The sequence below is a fragment of the Silene latifolia genome, chromosome Y, assembly GCF_048544455.1.
Source record: "Silene latifolia isolate original U9 population chromosome Y, ASM4854445v1, whole genome shotgun sequence".
NCBI lineage: Eukaryota > Viridiplantae > Streptophyta > Magnoliopsida > Caryophyllales > Caryophyllaceae > Silene > Silene latifolia.
In genome coordinates, this window is record NC_133538.1 from 59,591,969 (window position 1) to 59,612,372 (window position 20,404).

The 20,404-nt window shown below is 36.4% G+C and overlaps 3 non-coding genes across 3 annotated transcripts; 2 read left to right on the plus strand and 1 right to left on the minus strand.

Annotated features, from left to right (window-relative positions):
• Window positions 1-321: 321 nt before the first annotated feature.
• On the minus strand, window positions 322-393 carry TRNAT-GGU (transfer RNA threonine (anticodon GGU)). Its single transcript has one exon. It is a non-coding gene; the product is annotated as a tRNA-Thr (tRNA).
• Window positions 394-1,111: 718 nt separating this feature from the next.
• On the plus strand, window positions 1,112-1,195 carry TRNAY-GUA (transfer RNA tyrosine (anticodon GUA)). Its single transcript has one exon. It is a non-coding gene; the product is annotated as a tRNA-Tyr (tRNA).
• A 323-nt stretch (window positions 1,196-1,518) lies between these two features.
• TRNAD-GUC (transfer RNA aspartic acid (anticodon GUC)) lies at window positions 1,519-1,592 on the plus strand. Its single transcript has one exon. It is a non-coding gene; the product is annotated as a tRNA-Asp (tRNA).
• Window positions 1,593-20,404: the final 18,812 nt, after the last annotated feature.

Consider the following 20,404-nt stretch of genomic DNA (forward strand, 5'->3'; position numbering starts at 1 on the left):
AAGGTCAATTGTTTCATTTTAATCTCAATCACATTTTAATATCAGAATAGTGGGTAGAGTCATGATTCAATAGGTCAGGTCCACTTATTTTTTCATTTGTTGATTTATAATTTTGTTATTCTAAACAATTTTATTGAAATAAAAAAATAATATAAAATCTAAATATTTAATGATTCAACAGACCGCTTATACGATTTTTATTATTTAGTCATTATAATGAAGATTAGTTCAACTTTATAATATAATTATATATTAGATATCAACAAAAACTCTATTCCGCGTGCAAATATGATGGTGTTTTTTTATGAAACACCTCAAAAAAGCCCCTTATCGGATTTGAACCGATGACTTACGCCTTACCATGGCGTTACTCTACCACTGAGTTAAAAGGGCCCTTTTATATATTTAAAATATATATATTAAATATTATATATAGTTAATTCTTGGCTGAGTCACCACTTATATCTATTCTATAATAGAAATAAGAAATATAATATACATATAAAATATATTTAATGAAGTTATTATATTCTATATTATACAACTTACGTATACATAAGTAAGCAGCTAGCTGCTCGTTTCTAAATGCGATATATGGGGCTTGTTTACCTTAAACCTCCTTTTTTTGAGTAGCTAAAGCACGTCCTGAACGGATTCTTTGAATTATCTATTATTTAGATTTCCTCCGCTAATTTAATAAATTTTATCTTTTATATTAAGAAAAAAAAATAGAACGAATTTTTTTATAGTTTATAGATTTAATATCGAATGGTTTGAATGAATTATTAAAAAAATGAAATGAAAAAAAAATTGGATGTAATCATGTAAGATGGAAAGACCCCTTGAATCTAATTATTGTTATTTAAAATTTAATAATAATATATATTAGATTCGATTATATTGACAATTTCAAAAAACTGTTCATACTATGAACATAGTATGATGGCAGTTGGGTACGTATGCCCCCATCGTCTAGCGGTTCAGGACATCTCTCTTTCAAGGAGGCAGCGGGGATTCGACTTCCCCTGGGGGTAGGGTACTACGAAAGGAAGTTGCTCGTGCATTATCAATAAGCCTAATCAATAAACCTATAATTGAATAGATTCTTCCTGGGTCGATGCCCGAGCGGTTAATGGGGACGGACTGTAAATTCGTTGGCAATATGTCTACGCTGGTTCAAATCCAGCTCGGCCCAATAGCTCTCTCATCCATTATTTAGATGAAGATATTTGTCCTCCCAAAACGGCCGACATGCGGAATAAAAGAGTCGATTTTTCTGTTTTTTATTTGTTAATGGAAATTTAAATAATGATCTAGATCATTATCTAGATTCATCCTATGGGATAATTTAAACTAAAGAAAATTAACTAGTAATTCGTGTTGTTCTCACTCAAGTACATATTCATACAGAGATCCTTATATCACTAATAACTCCCTTCTATATTATAAGACAAAAATTCGAACTCTAAATGATTTCAATCAAATCATAAAAAAGGATATTGTATACCTTAGTTCCTTGGGATTGTAGTTCAATTGGTTAGAGCACCGCCCTGTCAAGGCGGAAGCTGCGGGTTCGAGCCCCGTCAGTCCCGACGGATCCAATAACCAAAGATCAAACAAGTATCTCATGTTTCCTTTTAGACCCCGTGTAATGTAATAATAAAAAAATTCAATTTAGACTAGAATTTAAGTTCTATCAAAAAAAGAGCAAAAACTAAAAAAAAATGACAAAAAAAAAGAAAGGTATTTTAGAACTTAACCCCTTGTAGTCATTTTTTCATATATTATTTTTTTTTGTAACCAATGGAAGTCTAAAAGAAAAAGAAACGTGGTCAGACTTCGTTAGATGATTGATTGTACAAATAAAATATTTTAAAAGAATGATATCTTGATTCGATCACGAATTCTATAATATATTTTTTTTCAGTATGGATAAAAGATTATCCTATGTTATACTATTCAATTTGCGACGGGGAATTGATATGATAGTGCATATATTGTTATTCATGATATTAATCCTATTCAATATCATCAAAATGGAATACATATATTCCATATAAATTTACAGGTGACATTTTGATCATCTCTAGGGGATTAAATCCCGAGTTATTGCGAACTAAAAAAACGATGAAATTATGGAAGTAAATATTCTTGCATTTATTGCTACTGCGCTCTTCATTCTAGTTCCTACTGCTTTTCTACTTATCATTTATGTAAAATCGGTCAGCCAAAATGATTAGTTTGACTGAAAATTGACTTCTTCTTTCTTTATCGCAGGCTAGAATCATCAGTATTTGATTCGATTTGGTAGTAGTATGGTAGAAATAAAATTTTATTTCTTTCTACCATACTATTTTTACGATTTTTTAGTTTTTTTTGTCGTGTATAAAAAAGTTGTACTATACTACAGATTTTAAATTTTTAATATTGACTAATCGATATTCTATCCTATATATGTTATGTACATATTGATCCTAATTCTATTGTTTTGCTACATCTGTTTGATCGATTTGTATTGATAGTGATTCTGATCAATCTAAAATAATCGAAAGGCAACTCTGACTTTTATTTTACAGTTCAAATTCTTATATTTCAAATTAAAAAAAAAACCCCACTAAACTAATAGGGATATGGATAGAGGAGTCTCGCTCAGTCAAGAGAGTTGTAAATTCGTAAGATCATGGTAGAGTCCCCTTTACTTGATTCTATTCTATTAGTTTAGTAAAGAGCTAACGTTGAAATCTTTCTAAAGCAAGAAGAGAGAACCTTTACTTTGAGAAACAAGGTGCTTGTTTCCGCTTTATTAGTAAGTAAGCTGCTTAGAGTGCCTCAATTAAGGCAAAATTTCTTTACTAATAGAATAGAAGGGGCTTCTTAACTTAAACTTAAATTAACTTAATAAGGGTGCGCAGGTTTGGAACCCGGGCCATTCCTTTCAAATGACAACTGCCTCTTACTGCTGCGAGGGCTTTGCACGAAACCAAACCGCCCTCCGCCCGATTAAGTACCAGTTGCTTCGCTGGTAGGCACACTTAGGTTAGGAGGAAAAACCCTCCGTTCTTACCAACCTCCGGGTTGGTAATCGACATGTTGCTAGCTTCAACTCGGTCTAAAATCATTGATTTCCTCTGCTGTCCATTTCTTATTCATTCAGGGCGCTCGGCCGGTGCTCCTTTCTCAAACCAGAACAACTCTGAACGTTAGGGAAGATAAGGGAAGACCACCTGAGCGAACCGACCGAAGGGACTTGACTTATCCGAACCGAACGATAGCGGCTTAAAGCTAAGCCTATTACGAGCAGCGTCGCTGCTTGATCGGCGGGGAGGAGCATCTCAAAGTATAGGGCAAAGGATGAAGCGCTTTGACTTTGTCTCCCGGGATTCACCACAGGTTGGGTTTGAGAGCCGTGTGATAGGTTACTATCCTGCACGGTTCGGAGAGCACTTTTAGTCTGCGTTGGTGAATGGGAGCCCCACTATCAAACAAGAAAGAAACTGTTCTTCTTTTTGAGTAGGGCGGAAATTGACTCTATTTATTATTATGGTAAATTAGTATATCAAGATATCAATCTGAGATCTTATTTCGGTTCGATACGTCCACCTACGAGACTCACCTTTGGCTTTCGGCTGGGTAGGTGTTTTATTATACATTTTCAAAACAGAACATTCATTAATTTTTTTCTTCCTCGTCGACTCTTTCTATCAGATTTAAAACGGAAACGACGCAAAAAATCCAGACCTTTTATATTTTTAAAGGGCCGGTGGTGGGAATTTGGGAAAGTAGGGCCGATAATCGAGTGTCTTTATTCAAGCGCTAGATCAAAAAGAAAAGAAGAACGAAACGAAGTGAGAGGCCGGAGGGCCGGGAAAAGAGTCGAGCCTGATCGACTCGACGACCAGAAAAAGCAAAACGAAATCAGGGTTTGGCCAAAAAAGAAGCAACGCTATGGATACCATGACCGATCACCATCGATATCGATAAAGAAGAATCTTTCTAAATCACTTCGGGCATCTTTTATTTTCGAGGGGCCTTCAAGCATCCGAAATACACCGAGGTTGTAAATAACATAGCCTTTCTGATAGAAAATGACGATTCCTTCAAAAAACTAAGTTATTCAAGTTTTTTTTCCCAAAGAAGTCCCGCTACAACGACCAGAAAAGTCATCTACTTAAAAGGGCCCTCCCTGCAGTGCGCCCTTCCTTGAATTATTCGGTCATGCAATACTTATTGAATACAAAGAACAAAATTAATTTCGATCCCGTCCTAGTTCTCAAAAATTTCGTGGCACCGGGCGTGGTTGAACCATCTACGATGAAGAGATCTAGTGCGCAGGGAAGAAGCTTAGATAAGAGAATACGTTCTCGCATCGCTTTTTTTCTGGAAAGCTCGACCAGCGATAAAAAGTCTTTGGCCGAAGCCAAAAAGAGGTTGACCCACTTCATTCGCCAAGCGAATGATCTTCGCTTCGCGGGAAGAAAAAAAACCACCATCTCGCTCTTTCCTTTCTTCGGTGCTACCTTTTTCTTTCCAAGGGATGGGTTTAGAGTTTATAATAACCTCTTTTTTAAAGATGCCCGGGAACAACTCCTAGGTAAATTAAGGAGAAAATGTTGGAACCTCATGGGTAAGGATAAGGTAATGAAATTGATAGAAAAATTCATAGATCTAGGTGGGATAAGAGAATTAATAAAGGGAATAGAGATGATGATAGAGATCATACTGAAAAACAGAAGAATTCCTTACGGGTACAGCTCTTATTTGAACGAAGTGCAAAAAATGCGATCTTTGTTGTCTAATAGAACAAAGACTAATACCTTAATTGAATCGGTCAAGATCACATCTGTTTATCAAAGTGCTTCTCCGATTGCTCAAGACATCTCTTTCCAACCGAAAAATCAAAGTAGAGAATTTAGTTCCATTTTTAGTAAAATAGTGAAGAAGATTCCATTAGTAATGAAAAAGGGGATAGAGGGGATCCGTATATGTTGTTCAGGTCGATTACAAGGTGCAGAAATTGCTAGAACTGAATGCGGAAAGTATGGAAAAACATCTTGTAATGTATTACACCAGAAAAGAGATTATGCTTCTGCTCTAGTATCTACTCGTTACGGAATCGTAGGTGTCAAAGTGTGGATTTCTTATAGTAAAAAAGAAAGTAAATATCGTAAAGTTAGCCGGTTCGCTAATATTTTTTTTTTTTTTTGGGGGGGGGGGGGAACTTTTCATGACTTATTCTAGATTCTGTATCAGAATTCCTAGCCGACGGCGAAGGAGAGCTTTAATTCCGAGGGAAAGGGCTGGTCGAGCCAGCTTCATCTGATCTCACGAGGCCCCTTTTTCCATCTAATCATTCTCTTAAGTCATTGAACGGGGCCTTTTGGCCGCTCGGGGAACAGTAAAAGCTGATGGTTCAATTTAAGATCTTGAAACCTCATATTTTTATGTATCTGCAGTTGGATCGAAGCCTGGTAAGGGTCTCGGGAGTTTAGAAGTCTCTTTATTAAAGCATTCGCCCGGACACAGGTCGAGCAAGGCAATTAGGCAAGTCAGCTGGGGCAGCTACTTATCTGCGGTCTAAAAGAGAGGCATCAGCCAGCCCTGGCCTATCGAGCGGGTCTTTCACTTTCTTCATTTTCTGTGAAATAAGTTCTATCAAAGCATTAAATATATATATGTTCTACTACTCTTCTAGAATCCCAGAAGGGTGTGACAGTTGAACCAGCCTATCTATCGTAATTAATCTATCGAGAGGGCTGGCACTTCTTCAATTGCATTCGATCTTTTTCCTGGTTCCACTAGTGAGCGAGTGGAATGTATGGAACGATGACAAAGTAAGGCTCGAGCAGATGTGAGGCGATAGCAGGCTCGACTAGAACCTGCCCTTGCCCTCTTCTATTCCCTTCTTTTTCTTTCCGGCCAATTAAGACTCCTTCGACCGAATCCGACAGAAAACTGTGATAAAGAAAGATCCTAAATTTAATTCGGTATTTTATCATCCGGCCTTAGTGCCTAAACCGATGATTCCCTTCATAGAAATGGAAGGGTCTTTCGCCAGAAGCAGCTATTTTCATGAAGGATAAAACCTCTCCTAAAATGGCACTTGCTATCTTAGTATAATAGTTCGAAAATGAGCTCAAATCCGTTTTATGCCGAAAATACCGGGTCCCCCCCCTACACAAGCAAATTGTTGATAAAACTCCAAAATGGCATTTTCCTTTGACCCAAAATTTTTTTTATCTTTATCATTCAAGAAAGACAAGAAAATTTCCGGGTAACAAACATTATACAGAATTTCTTTTAGATTCGAACCCATAGCTGATGATAGAACTAGAATAGATATTTTCTGTTTCCTACTCACACGAGCCCATATCCTTGCTTTTCTATCAATCTCTAATTCTGATCTTCCTCCCCAATCTTCATTTAATTTTATTTCTTTTTAATTCTTTTAAACTTTTTTCTTTTTTTTTTTAAGGTAAGGGACCGAGATTATATACTGCTGCAGAAGCAGAATCTAAGGGGTTGGTTGAAAGGTAAGGATAGCGTGATTGGCCGATTGGTTGGAAGGTAAGGATAGCATGATTAACTGCTTTCAGGTCCCTTGCATGGGCCACAGCTACTTGGGTAGAGACCGCTGAACTTGGACAGACCGAGGCTATAATATGGGCTTAGGCCTTTTGTTTTGATGGCTGTCATTTTCTGGGCTATTTATATAGATTAAGATCCTTTTCATGATTTCATATGAGGAGCCGCCTTGACAAAAGCAATCTTGAGAGGCAGAAACCCGTATAGTATAATAGGCTAGGGGTGCTCCAAAAACTCTATTGAGAAAAGTACACCCACTATTAAAGACATCTTTAGGGATATAAAGCATATATAAAAATTACACCACCACTTTTGTCTTGTTTCTCTTTAGGGATAAGAAAGCAAATAGAATAATCCAGTGATCAAGTTGCTCTGATGGGAAGGGAATAGATGCTGATCCATTAGAGATATATGTAAGATCATCCCATTATCTCGTGCCCATTACCTCGCGCGTCTGGAAGGCCCTACCTCGTATGAAACCTATTCTCGACTAAAGGAAAGGGGATATGATCTATTACTAAGAAATTAGGCACTTCACATAGGGAGAGGGCTCAGGACTATAAAAGCAGAAAGTTATATATTTATGATATTAGGGAAAAAGTAAGAGAAGCATATCTAAGGGTAGGCCCGGGATTAGTAGCCCCTTCTTCACCTTATTACTGCTATTACTCTTAACCCTTTCTTGATTGTTATGCTACTTAGGCACGTTATCTCGGTAGTAAGGCAAGGATAAAAATATAAAAAATAGGATAAACTGGTAAAGAAAGATATAAAAAGTCTCTATCGGCCGTTCTTACTACCTTATTGGCTGGCCTATTTGATCTGGCCCCTATTGACTCATATGGGGAAGGACTGGCACTTTCCGGAGAGCTTACCTTAACACAAAAGGCCTTAGCTATTCCTATTGAAGGAGAATGCGGAAGGAATCCTATCTCCAAAAGCAACTCAAATTGTACCCTATGCAAAACAATGAATATCTAGCACTCCGATAGGTGGAAATTTTTCAAAAGAGTTGAATTAGAATACAATAAGCTTTAGAATTCAAGGAATATTTCTCTAATTTATGGTAAAGCAAAGTCCGATCTGCGATACGATAGGAGCCCTGTCCCGAGATGACATTAAGGTAGTTGGAAAGGAAGTAGGCAAAAGATAGAACCAATTTAACAGATGAAAGGTATGCTGGAGCTAGAAGAGAAGCCTATTGGAATTCATCATATTTTTTGCCATGCCAAGCAAAGGAATTCAACATATTAGATTATTTTGGGGCAGGGAGCCTTTTTTGTTTGCCCTTTTTTTGGAGGGAGTGATAACGAAGAACAAGGTCGGGCAAGCCTATATTACTTGATCCGGGGGGCAGTTTTTCCATCCAAAATCTTAACCCTGGTGACAAAGCTACCATATGGGGAATCCCCCACGGGATAATCATCTTTGTTTTCCTCCATACCATATATGGACCTTTTTTGGCTTATTCTTTTTCAAGGATAGCCTCCCCAGAAGAAAGCAACCCTTAGTCCCCTTGTTTTTCGGCGGTCTTTTTTTCTTGCTACGCTATTTTCCCGAGCTTGCCTGGCTGGAAAAGTGGATCGAAGGGATAGGCCTTCTTCTGTTGGTCTTGGGTCTTTTTTCTTTCATTGAGGGGGAAGAGTCGAGTCAGAGACACCTGAATTAAAAACTAAAGGAATTTTGTCAGGGCCTTAAGCCCCCACCCAAGGGAGCATCCCCCGTATTCCCGACATGCTAAGGGAAGAGAGGGAGATAGAGAGATCTTGTTAGGTCTTGGGAATGTTGCTAATAAGGTGAAGGCTAATATCTCGCCGAAAGGTGGGAGGGGTGCCGAGATCCTGGGCAGCGGGATCTTCCCATCATGATCGACTAAAGGGAAAGAGAGATATTGGTTCGAATCCAATTCATGATTCCATTTCAGAAGGACTTCATTCAATCAAAGTTTAGGATGGAGCTATAACTAATAGACAGATGGGATTGTTTGCAACAAAGTGTCTATATAGCAAGGGCTCTTGAAACTATATCCTATAGAATAGGGACTCGACCAAAGCTTAAGGAAGTTGACAATATAAATGCTTGCATTGTTAAGCGTAGAGCCAGAGGAAGAGGAAGCTTATAAAAAAGAGCTTCTTTATACGAGTTTAGTTATGAGCTAAGCTCATGTGCTTTAGCTATACGCCGCCCCGTCTATTTCTTTGCTTTACTTTTTAGCTTCTCATGAGAATGATTATACAATCAAGTAAGGCTTCTATGTAAGCTGATATATCGTCAGAAATTAAAATCTATATAAATATCTATTTTTAATAGAGCGTCACTTGGCTTTTAGCCCCTAATTGAGCTTCTCGACCGTAACCCGTAAGCACTCGCATCCTATGAAATTTCTCTTCCAACGCTTCTTTCCTATGCCGATGAAACTTCTCTTTCTGCTAAAGCTATGAACACTTTGAAAAAATTAAAAGCAATTACGCTTGAAAGATTCCCTAATTTTAGTTTCTCGCAAACGGGCAATAGATTAAAAGTGCTTGCTTATGCTAAGCATCTCTTAGCGCACTGGTTTCTCAAACCCCGGGTAATTTCACAGGAAAGTGCTTAAAACAGGGAAATTTTCCTTATTAAAAATATAATTTCTAGACTCTTGTTGAGCCTGCTTTTCTATTTTCACTATACCACAGAATTTAAACCAATTACGCTGATGCTATTCCCTTTAAGTTAAGTATATAGCCATTATTGTATTGTAAAATAAATGACCAAACGTACCTGGTTACGATCAGATGTAGTAGATAAGTTCGTTTAGAAGCCACCGCATACGTTTACTCTTTAATTTCTTTGTGAGATTTGCGATCGCTCTTCCCTCCCGCCTCGCCGGTCCTGAAAATCCCCTTTAGTATTCAAAGAAATTAAATTCTTTGATCGAGTGTTGATTTTTCTTTTCAAATCAACGGCTTCTTCGAAAAACCAGAGTTAGCCGAGTAGCTCGAGCAGGAGTGTTTATGAAAAGCTGAAAAACGGAAAACTGAGGCCCTTTACAAAAAGTCGAGGAAAACTAAAACAAAATACCTAGATCGCAAGGCAAGGGTTTGTATATCACTTAGACTTACCAAGGCGAAGGTAAAATCTTTATATATCCTTTCTTCCTCAAAGTGATATAGATCAATGCTTGCCTTGTTATACCAGAAAGGGGGGCGTCGGCCTTTGAAAAAAGGAAAACGTTTTAATTTTAAGATGCGAGCATGAATCGAACCAGATCAAAACATTCAACCGCAAACGAAGGATGGCCAGGCCCCGGTTCCCAGGGTTTGAGTATTCCCTATTATGAGCCTACTCAGATCAGAACTAAAATAGTGGATTTTATTTTGCCTATCGCCTATCGCCCCAACCATAAAACCGGCTTTAAGCAACCTTCGCATTTTCCGCTGAGATCCCAAGTCTCCAAGTGGGCCCTCTTGGCCACTCACGACCTTGGCTTTTTAGAGAATTCCGTTCCTGTGTCGTAATACTTGTAGCTTGCGATCTACCGGGTGGGTTTGTTTATCTTTCCGATTTAGTGTCTTCTTGGATAGTTATAGCGGCCCATAGGCGCAAGATGTACCTTGTAGGGGGGGTCGGTCCCCTGGACATAGTCCTTTTAGGCAGTGGCCCTTTAGTCCATGGTCCATTGGATGGTCGGTGCAAGGCCAGAAATTGGACCACATTGATTCCGCTCGTTCCCGTCCTTCGCTTCAGGGCCTGTCCCTCGGTGTGGTTAGTACTCTATACTGTCGGGCAGCGAAGCTTACACTTGTTCACTAATTATTATGGTTCACCAGGGCCTCTTTCCTCCTCCCTTTTCTGCTCACTCGTAGGGGTCTGGACCCCCACAAAGGGGGAGGGAGTCGATCAACATCTCAGCCATTGGCGGGAATTTCGCCCACATCCGATCCCCAATTCTTCTTCACCCCGGATGATCGTGTTGAGTGAATTGTGACCTCGTACGATCGTGTCGGGTGATCAAGAGCCCCTTCGTCACAGTATTTACTTATGGGCTAACAGGTCACACTTTGGCCAAGTATCCTACAAAGAGACTCCCGAAAGCCAGAAGTATTAAAGGAATGGCCATAGGAATGGGCGCATCATGACATCGTAAGATGTCTCGCCCGAATGAATTAGTTGGTATTAGAAATGTTATAAAAAGTGAACGAAAAGAGTAATAAAGAGTGAAAAGGACAGAGACACTTCCCAACCAGAAAGCAAAGTTCCCACTGATGGTATACTTAGTTTAAGCGAGCTCTAAGATCACATCTTTGGAATAAAATCCAGTTAGAAAAGGAAATCCAATTAGAGATAAGCTGCCCATGAGCATCATGGCATAGGTAAAAGGGAACGAGGAGGCGAGCCCCCCCCCCCCCCCCATCTTCCGCATATCTTGCTCATGAAGGAAAATTAGATCTATATACTTACATATTCATATATGTTATAATTTAATTTGTCATAAAATTAATGATTGATCTTATGCATGCAAACATTAAAACAAAATAATGAAGAAACATTGTTCTTACATTGTGATTTTCGGTTTAATGGGCACAAGAGAGATCACCTTTCTCTCTTGTTCTTGAGCTTTCCCTTTTGGATGAACTAAGACCCAAGTGTAGGATCTCTCCCAAGGATTTATACCCAAAGCTTTCTCTTAATTAAAATTAATATTATAGATACTAGTACAATATTAATCTTGTAGAAAAATGACCCAAAACAATTTGGTTTTTAATCTCCCAAAACCGGTTGGGAGAGAATAGGAGAGGAAGTATTTTCTCTTTCTAAAATCTTAATTTTTGATAAGTTAGAATGAATGAATAATGCACACTCATGCATGTAGTGTATATCAAAAAAATATAAGACAAAAACCCTTTGCCTTTTCTTTGGTAAAACCGGGTAGGAGGGAAGAGGAGGGAAGAAAGGAGACCCAATGCATGCTCTTGTTTGCCTTCACAATGCAAACTAGGGTTGCATGGCTAGGCTATTAGTGAATGATTATGTTTTCCACTAATTTAAACAACACAATTTTAGCCAAAACCTCCCCTTAATTTCGGTACATACATAAAATGGAATCCATTTTATTTTTGTCAATTTTGTCTTATGTCACATGTCATATGTTACATAAATTAGTTATGTATTTTTAACATATTAAAAATCAACGTATTAATAAAAATACGTCATATACAAAAATCGGCTTAGTAATTCATAATTACTTGTACCAAAATATTTTACCAATTTACAAATCACAATAAATTGTATTTATAATAATTCATTCAATTTTAATTGTTTCTTTAAACAATAATTTCATCTGAGTAATGATACAATTCAAATACTCAAACCGTATCTCATTTTAATCAATTTCAATGTGATACGTAAATTTTACTTCCAAAATCGTCCGTCAATTTTCAAGTAATTTAATTAACTCGTAACGTTATACGATTAGTTAAATGATCAATTAAGAGTGTTGCCCTATAGGTATGACCTAGGGGATCAACTCGATCACCACCGTCGCGCATCTACGACAAGAATGTCAAACTCTAGTCGACCAATCATTACCGATATATGTTGATCAGTTGACAGTAAAATATTACTTCCCAATTGTATTCTTTATAATGAGACTTAAACATGTGATCATCATGATCAACAGTCGTGATCGCATTATTGTCGGAGGACACATATTCCAACAATCTCCTACTTGTCCTCGACAAGTGTGCGTCACCAATTCTCTTGTCCTATTACTATCTCCCACTCAATGCAAGGTGTCTTTCAGGTCGTACTTGCAAGTGATCATATCGAGAGTGGTTTCCTCGATCTAGAGAATAACTGATTGACCGGATTTATCTATCATAGATACCTTCCGAGCGTGGCCACGCATTTCCAGTTCATTACTCCTCGAGTGGCCCTGAGATATTGTTATAACCCTGACTAGGGATGGACAATTCCTATCGCACTCATTCCCTTCGACTAGACACAGCCATCATAACCCTAAATATGACCATTTGACCCCATTTACGAAGGTCGTAGTAACACAAATCAAAGTTAATCTGAAACAGTGCCATCTTAGGCGAATAGTCTTTAGTCAAAAGAATCGACTCATTCGAATACTATAGTAGCTCTCGCCACAACCAGCCTATATAAATTTTCCAGAACTCTATAAGCGGTCATTAGGCCCGACAAAATGTTCCTAACAGTCTGCCTATGTGATCGACCAGTCATCTCACATGACTCTATGCCACTTGAACTTGCCATCAATCGCATCACACTCTAGTCACTTCGAGACGTCACCTCATGTAAGTAACTATGGGCAAATACAATGTTAATCCATGTTCACTTTAACGGGGTTCAATTGTCTCCACAACCCGTTTGGATATAACAATGTACAAGGTGAGTTAATAATAACTCAAACGACAAATGTCCACATCACACTTGGGTAGTCAATACCATATTACAACCTTGTGATGCAAATCGCAAGTGTAAACACTTATTGATTGCAATAGAAGTTTAACATGCCATGTGTCTATGTTTTCAAACTTCTTATAATCGCATTTTCCTTTACATTCATGTTCTCTCTCATAGCATGAATCTTACCAAGTACACATCAAGGTTCCCGACCTCGGTTTTGGTTGTTTATCTTGAAAGAACTTCCTTATCGATTATCACATAACGAACGAATTTGTGGTGAATGATATAACTTGTACTGATCAAGTACTCCATCCACACACAATGCACTAGGTATATGTTTTGCAGAATCTTACAACAATTTGACAAGATGATTAGCCTAGCACTTCTCACAAGTCCTAGCATAGTTAGGAAAGATTAGTTTTGAGTAACTTCTTATTCAACTAAGTATCTTTCCAAAACTTCTTATTTCTCTTTCTAGGCTTGAAAGATTTAGGATTCTCATAAATCCATACATGTGCTCGGATTTTCATTAATATGCGCAACCTCTTGACACATATAAGAGCATTCTGACAAACACCGAAATCGCTCATCGGATTCTACTTGAGAATTCATGACGTTTCTATTGTGGCTTACCAATGAATCATCATGCTCTTATGCATATGATTCACCATTGGACATGTGCATGATCATTCTAATGGCGGAAACATTAGTAACTTATAATCATGTCATCAACTATATTTAGGTTCAAGGAACGACCATGACTGCTAATGGCAATTCCATTTCATTTAGATGAATAACCTATGTTTCTGTTGATCCGATGTGTATCTCCCAATACTTATCCAACATCCCTTGATGTAATTGGATTCATCATAGTCCATTTTCATCCAGAATTGAAAACTCAAAACTTCCTCTATGAAGGAAGGTGTTAGCTCGTCATTCTTTAATGAGTGGTGAGTTGTAAACATTCAAAGGATGATAGCTCCCACTAAATTCCATGTCTTCACATGATAATTTCCTAACTCCCACTCAATTCCACATATTTCGAAATTGACTTCTCAATCGAAACTTTTCAAGAATTGAAATATAAATTGCATTGCCAAGTTATTAAGATAAAACCATATATGTTCCCATCATATCCCTTCAAAATACCTATTTCTAAGAGGTCTCATTTTAACCTTACGGAAAGAGATTTTAAATCTCTAACACACTCATGTCATAATGATGTGTGGCAATGTCATTTATTAAATATAAGTAATATCTAATACACATCCTTCAAAATATCCCTTTTAGAAGGATGTTTAACCAATCCATTTTCATAATGAGGTTAAGTAATGACATCTGCGTGGTTTAAAACTTTGGCTATTGGAGATATCGGTATATCAATCCTTGCAACTTCTAGTGATAAATATCGCTTATTACTAGGATGTTACATTGATTCATTTAGGCTCTTAAGTAAATCTCAAGGTTGAAACTATTGGTCAAAATTTATCATAAACTTAGTCAAAAACTTGTTAAGACTTTACATTAGTCATTTTGTTCCAAAACTTTCTTTTGGTCTCCTCGTGTAGTTATCATAAGAATATGTTCTTTCGATTACTTCACTTGGTCTCTTTTGTCATATAGAACTTACTTGAGACCATAGATCTCATCTATTTGGTATACTATGTAAATAGATATACCTTCATTCAAATCATTCTTTCTTGCGTAGATCTTCATTTACACAATAGATCTACTTTTTATCTTGTCTCGTGTGTTGTGTCCTCATTTTTCTCCCACTATATCTTTAGAATAAATACACTATAGATTCAAAGATAGCATATGAGACACAAATAATAATTTGAAGTATAAGGAGAACTATCTCATAGATTGACTAATAGTTATAGATTTCGTAAGTGTACTTGGTGATTGACATTCCTTTAAGAGAGTTCATAGACTCAAAATCGCTTTATAAATGATCATACACAAGCCTTAAGCATGTGGACATATAATGAAACTCGTCATTATATTTGTCTATTAGATCACTTTAAGTTATATGTTTTTAAGAACAAGCATTTAAACATGAATTTTAGAACAAAAGGATAAAATGATAAAACGGGTGACTTGGGTTGCAAACCAAGTCACCATTATCCAAAATACAACCCATTATCCAAAATACCTTTCCATGTCGAAGACGGAAACTTAAGGTTCTAAAATCCAAAACATAATTTAAAATAAGACAATGAAAAGTAAAGCTCCATGAAAGCTATCCCTAGCTTCTTGATGGTTTTTTCATGCTTGCTTTTCCTTTCCCTTGTCTTTGCTTGATGGAGGCCCTATTTACAATAAAAAGGGAGATACATTATAAAAACTTTGCATCATAATACCATAGTTGAATTAGAAACATAAAAGAAGGATAGTCATTTACCTACTGGAGTAATCTTTCCAGCCTTAATATCACCAAGGTATTTGGAACAATTTCTTTTCCAATGTCCCATACCATTACAATAATGGCATTTATCAAGAGGGCCCTTCTTGATTTTTGAAGTGCTAGCTTCACAAGTCTTAGCTTTGGTGAATGTGGGAGTTTGCTTCTTACCCTTCCTCCCATTCTTCTTGAACTTCCCCTTACTCTTAGTGCTTATGTTAAGCACATCTTTTGGAGGATTCACATTTAACCCCATGTCCCTCTAGGCTTGCACAAGTAACTTGTGCAATTCTTCAAGAGACACATCCTTGTCTTGCATGTTAAAATTCACCCGGAATTGAACATACGCTTTGACTTTGGACAAGGAGTGTAGAATCCTATCTACAATGAGTTCTTTGGGGATTTCAACCTTTTGAATTTTCAAGGTCTCGACAAGCTCCATGAGTTTGAGCACATGAGGGCTAACCTTTTGGCCCTCTTTGAAGTCGAGATCAAAGAATGCCGCGGCCGCCTCATATTGGACGATCCGCGGAGTTTGTGAAAACATTGTCACAAGCTTGGAGTAAATCTCATTAGCATTGCCCATTTTAAAGGCTCTCCTTTGGAGGTCCGCCTCCATCGCAAATATCAAGACATTTTTCATTGCGGCGGACTCCTTTTGGTAAGCCTCATATGCTTCCCTAGTGGCGGCGGTCAACCTAGTAGTAGGTTCGGGTGGAGATGCCTTGGTAAGGTAACGAAGCTTGTCGTCACCTTGGGCGGCTAGTTTGAGTTGGGCATCCCAATCGGAGAAATTTGACCCATTCTTTTCAAGTTTACATCGATCCATGAAGGATCGGAGCCATGATGAACTAGCGAGAGGCGTTGCAATAGGGGTTGGTGTTGCCATTTGTTATGAGGAAAAAGTGGTCTACAAAACAAAGGAGTAAAACAAATGTCGTTTTAATAATAATACTCGTAAAAATTTTAATTTAAACAAGTTTTGTGCATTTTTCTAGTGACCTCTACCCAACTAGATAAATGATTCCAAGACCCAAATTCATATCGACTTAGGCACGGTAGGGCCGATTCATCCTTTATCAATATAACTCGGTGGATTAACGTTTAATCGATTCTACTTTTAGAACTCTTGGTCGATAAAATTACTCTAATAATTATCTATAGCCCAAAACACATCCGACAAGGGCACGGTATGGCCGATGAAACCCTTATCGAAAAACTTTTGTTGAGTTCAATCCAAATTTCGAATAAATGTGTCCATGATCCAAATCCACATCAACTCGGGCACGGTAGGGCCGATTCATCCCTTATCAACATGAATTCGGTGGATACACATTTATCACCCACTTCCCCTACGTAACAAGTTTTGTACCCCGGTAGGGCCGAGTGCAATCTCTTGCGAAATAGGTTTTCATGGTTTCTACTATTTGGTAAGGCTATGTCTCAATTAATTGTTTTAGCGAGAGGTCATGTCAATTTATTATCTATCACGTTTTAAGTGAACTAAAGCGGTGAACTACGATAATTCTAATTGACACGGTCGATTAAACTCGATGAAAGAAGATGCATGTTTTAGTTATGGCGATTTAGCGATGCATGTGACATATAAATAAAATGCAAGCATAAAATAAATAAATCCTAGTATGGCCTTTCCTAAAATAGAAAAACTATTTAACTATTACATATTCGGAAACCAACTCCATTGGTCCCTTGAACTTCGGTTGTGGCACGCATCTCGAGGTAACATCGTCTTTATGTATCGCCATCTTGAAGAAATCCGTCTTTGGGAACTCCGAGATAAATTAAATTACATAACAAATTACATAATTTCTTATTATACATTTGTAACTAAAATAAATAAAATAAATCTATTAAATTACAAAACGGTGATACGAGATCACAATAAAATTACAACCGAATCGATATTCCCATACATTTCGGGAAATACCAATTAAAACTAAGGCCATACTAAGTAAAATTATATAATTCAAAGTTACATAAATAAAATTATGACAATCATAAAGGAAAAATGCAGCATTATAATATGTATGAACATGCCCAATTTTATGCTAAATCGCCTTTAATTAGCCAATATCGTATATTACTCGATTTTTACGGATTTGCGTGATTTCAACATTTTGTAATCACAAAAATTACATAAATTCATATTTATGCATAAGTTAATTACCCAAACCACTTAGGACTCAAAATTTAGTCTTCACTAATAATTTGACCATAATTAACTCATATTTCTAAATTTGTTCATTAATGGACTAAAAATTTCAAAAATAAGCTATAAACTTCAAATAAATCACAAAATTTCAAATAAATTTGAAATTTGAAATTTAAACTCATGAACATTCTGGAAAAATACCATGACACTCATAATGTTCAAAAAACTTAGGTTAAAAATTTCGAAATTTATCCGGAAAAACAATGTTGCGGTTTATCGGTTTTAACCAAAATAATCATAAAAACATGTGAAAAATTATATACATTAACTTTTCAATTTTAGATCTGAAAAAGATAATAAAATGCAACATATGATGTTTTTCTTTAGTCATAGAGTATGTTTAATTAATTTTTTTTTTCATTAATTAAGTCACTATTCATGCCATTTTTCTTCAAATATCCATAAATCATGCAAAAAGACTTCACTATAGCCCATTATTTTACACACATCTTGTAAAATTTCACGTGACAACATACTAAATTTCTATGACTAGATTCGAAATTTATCTCATATTAACCTATTTTTCACCTAAATTCGAATTTAATAATGAAAAATCCATTTTTCGAGCATAACATGTCTAAAAATTATGAAAATTTACAGGTTATCTCAAAATAATATATGTGACAACATATCCAAAAATCACTGGAAAATTCGAAGTATAGCTAATTTTAGACCGAAAATGATATTTTTACTCATAAAATCATATTTAAATGCCATTATTGTATAATATGAACTATAAAAATCCATAAATTAACCAAAATATCCTAAAACATTTTAGGACCAGAAATTTTAACATGCATGAATTAATTTCGTGATATATCATAATAACACAAATTTTACAAGTTTTATATGTTAATCTTTATAACTCGGAAAAACTTTTAACCGATTTGCATGCAAACAACCTTGGCTCATGATACCGATTGAAGGAAAAGTAGATCTATATACTTAAATATTCATATATGTTATAATTTAATTTGTCATAAAATTAATGATTGATCTTATGCATGCAAACATTAAAACAAAATAAGGAAGAAACATTGTTCTTACATTGTGATTTTTGGTTTAATGGGCACAAGAGAGATCACCTTTCTCTCTTGTTCTTGAGCTTTCCCTTTTAGATGAACTAAGACCCAAGTGTAGGATCTCTCCCAAGGATTTATACCCAAAGCTTTCTCTTAATTAAAATTAATATTATAGATACTAGTACAATATTAATCTTGTAGAAAAATGACCCAAAACAATTTGGTTTTTAATCTCCCAAAAACCGGTTGGGAGAGAATAGGAGAGGAAGTATTTTCTCTTTCTAAAATCTTAATTTTTGATAAGTTAGAATGAATGAATAATGCACACTCATGCATGTAGTGTATATCAAAAAAATATAAGACAAAAACCCTTTGCCTTTTCTTTGGTAAAACCGGGTAGGAGGGAAGAGGAGGGAAGAAAGGAGACCCAATGCATGCTCTTGTTTGCCTTCACAATGCAAACTAGGGTTGCATGGCTAGGCTATTAGTGAATGATTATGTTTTCCACTAATTTAAACAACACAATTTTAGCCAAAACCTCCCCTTAATTTCGGTACATACATAAAATGGAATCCATTTTATTTTTGTCAATTTTGTCTTATGTCACATGTCATATGTTACATAAATTAGTTATGTATTTTTAACATATTAAAAATCAACGTATTAATAAAAATACGTCATATACAAAAATCGGCTTAGTAATTCATAATTACTTGTACCAAAATATTTTACCAGTTTACAAATCACAATAAATTGTATTTATAATAATTCATTCAATTTTAATTGTTTCTTTAAACAATAATTTCATCTGAGTAATGATACAATTCAAATACTCAGACCGTATCTCATTTTAATCAATTTCAATGTGATACGTAAATTTTACTTCCAAAATCGTCCGTCAATTTTCAAGTAATTTAATTAACTCGTAATGTTATACGATTAGTTAAATGATCAATTAAGAGTGTTGCCCTATAGGTATGACCTAGGGGATCAACTGATCACCACCGTCGCACGACAGTAATGTCAAACTCTAGTCAACCAATCATTACCGATATATGTTGATCAGTTGACAGTAAAATATTACTTCCCAATTGTATTCTTTATAATGAGACTTAAACATGTGATCATCATGATCAACAGTCGTGATCGCATTATTGTCGGAGGACACATATTCCAACAGTTCATCCGACATGGCATGAATCACCGAACCCGCACTCAGGAATAGTAATGCTTTGAAAAAGGCGTGATTCATTAAATGAAAGACGCTAACCGAATAGTTAGAAATGCCGCAAGAAAAGATCATATAGCCTAATTGACTGCAAGTTGAATAAGCTATGACCCTATTTAGATCGTTCTGTAATATTCCAGTGGTTGCCGCAAGGAATGACATCATAGCTCCTGCAAAAGTAATAACAATTAAAGTCGTAGGTGGGTATTCAAATAAATGGGAACACCTTGCTATCATGAAAACGCCAGCTGTTACCATAGTAGCTGCATGAATCAAAGCGGATACTGGAGTGGGCCCCTAATAGCATCGGGTGACCAAGTATGCGATCCTATCTGTGCAGATTTTCCAACAGCACCAATAAAAAGTAAAATACAAATAAGAGTTATGGCATTCAATCTCATATTGCAAGAAATCCAAGAATTTCTAGGGGCACTAGCACAAGAAAAAATGGTAGAAAAGTCTACTGTTTGAAAGAGAGTAAAACGACCCGAAATCCCAAGAGCTAACCCAAAATCACCTAC